Source organism: Portunus trituberculatus, chromosome 47, assembly GCF_017591435.1.
Source record: "Portunus trituberculatus isolate SZX2019 chromosome 47, ASM1759143v1, whole genome shotgun sequence".
NCBI lineage: Eukaryota > Metazoa > Arthropoda > Malacostraca > Decapoda > Portunidae > Portunus > Portunus trituberculatus.
The window spans coordinates 9,065,332-9,068,048 of NC_059301.1; positions in this window are offsets into that span (position 1 = coordinate 9,065,332).

A 2,717-nucleotide genomic window follows, 5' to 3' on the forward strand; every position below is an offset into this window, starting at 1 on the left:
GTGAATGAGTATTATTTTACTCCATCTCACTCTTAGGAGGCTAAAGAAGGAAGAGCAGTGTGGAGGAAGAGAGGTCAAAGTGGAGAAAACGAAAGAATGAAATTATAAATTATACATCATGGGAATGATGATACGGCATGTGGATACACAACAAGTGGAGACAATACCTTATTGCACCGTATTGTATCACTGGATGATACACAATGAAGATATGATGCAAGGAAATGCAGCAAAACCAATGATACGATACAGAGCAACAAGGTATTGTCTCCACTTGCTGTTTATCCAACCATGGACATGCTCACAGTGTGGTATGCAAGAACTACTCCATCATAGAGATGGTGGGCAGCTTTACCAACATATGTGAGTTCAGGGCTGGGAATGGGATTGGTACACTGCACTGTCAAAACTTGCTAAGATAAGATTTACTGGTTTTTAACTCATATTTTGCAATAATGCTATTCATTAAACTTAAACTAGAATATACAGGTATGTGTTGAATGATGTTTTTGACAACTAAAGTGTTTATCATTCATCAATTTATATAAAATAAGTAGGCCATGCCATTAGGGTATCTGAGAAATATAATCTGTGTGGACACAAGGAAGGTGTTCAACACATAGAGTAAATGGTTTAGTAGAGGTGGTCCACACGAAACCCTTGCTCATCACATTTACACACCACGTAGTGTAGTGGTTAGCATGCTCGGCTTACAACCAAGAGGACCTGGGTCTGAGTCCTGGGAGCGGCGAGGCAAATTGGAAGGGCGAGCCCAAGGATTTATCTTGTATATTCCTTGGGATAGCCTCTTAATGTGTGTAGCCCATGTTCACCTAGAAGCAAATGGGTAAGGATGTAACTCGAGGTGTTGTGACCTTGTTGTTTCGGTATGTGGCGTGTGGTGTGGTCTCATTCCTTCCCGAAGATCGGTCAGTATGAACTCAGAGCTCTTTCTGTAGGAGAAACTTCAAGAAAGGCTGGCCTGGTGACCATATTTTAAAAGCTTACTTCGTGACGTCACGACGTAAATAAAGCCGCAAATTGACTAAAGGCGGGTTCACACGTGCCAATTTGCGACTGATATTTTACGTACGTAGAGTTTCCGACTCACAATCGGTGCCTAACGACTGCAGAAAGCAGTCGCAAAACAAGACCAACATGTTGGTTGGTCTTGCTAGTCGATTTATGACTTTACTTACGTCGTGACGTCACGGAGTAAGCTTTGAAAATGTGGTCTCCAGATATTGAGATGTTAGAGTTGGTGAGGGAAAAAGAACACATCTGGGATCCCAGAAATGAATTATACAGTAAATAAAAAAACCTTATGCAAATTGTTGTTTGACGAAATAGCTGCCACTCTACAAGAACTGTTTCCCTCAATGCAGGGTGTTGTTTGAGGTGAGGATTGATTGATGGCTTGTCAGGATTTAATTTGATCGCCAGTGTGCATAGTCATCTTAAGATTAATAATTTTCTTATGAGAAATGTAGGCTAACTTAGAGTGTGGTAGACACTCCTTTCTTTCCTTCTACTTAATTAGCCAGGGACGTATCCACAGGCATTTTCTTTTCTGTTGACTCTTCCGGTACGCCAAAAGAGCAACCATAGCTTCAGCATCGTCACTGGAGGAAGACAGCTTGGCGGGTACCTGTTTGTTTACACACCTCCCACCAAGGCGCCAACTAATCGATACTTTGCAGGCGCTATACGTTTGACACTTTCCTACTAGAATGGATAAGTCGGAAACCCTACGTACGTAAAATATTAGTCGCCGTGTGAGCCCGCCTTAACAAGACCAGTATGTTGGTCTTGTTTTACAACTGGTTTCTCCAGTGGCTAGGCACCGATTTTGAGTCGGAAACTCTACCGACGTAAAATTTCAATCGCAAATTGGCACGTGTGAAACGCTAGATAATTGATTACAAGTGATATATAGTAGGTAGTTTAAATTGAAGACTGAATATGTAATTATGTTTATTTGTGTTCCGATTTTCTGTTCAACATCTCAAGAAACCCTAGAAAATGTAAATACACACACAGAAGTTAAGATGCAGAATTCGCGCCATAACCTCGCCATGGGGTTATCGTGACGGCTTGTTTGAAGCGAGGTCGGGGCACTACCATATTTGGAGACCTTAAAGCAAATGTCGAAATAATTTGTGTACAGCTTGACCTTGTTGGGAGTATTGTAAAAGAGGCTGATATTCTGTAAACAGTCTGTTATGTGATGGTTCATGCTTGCGTGCTATCGTTATGACTGTACTGACGCAGCATGAAGAACCCGCAGCTTGTATGGCACTTGTGACCCTTACAATAGTGTGCCTAGCAGATCTGAATCTGATGCTTTGGCAGACTTATTAAAGAAGAGAGATGTTAATGTTTTTTTTTTTTTTTTTTTCTCCTAACGACGGTGTACGTGTACATGCATATTACAGTACACCAAAGAAAACATTCATGAACAGAACCAAGAGTCTGTCATAGAAATGGCAGAACAAAGAAAACTCATTCAATATTAAAATGGTGAACTACAATATTCATACATTGCGGTAAGTTCTGGAATGATAGATAATACATCGCTTTTGTCTTCATGGTGATAGGACGATCGTATTTTAGTCTGGTGTTTAAGACATACAATTTCATCCTTAACATCTTTTTCAAAGTAATTAATGTTGCCAACTAAAGCTTGGAAGACGAAGGTTAAAGGAGATAGTAAGCTT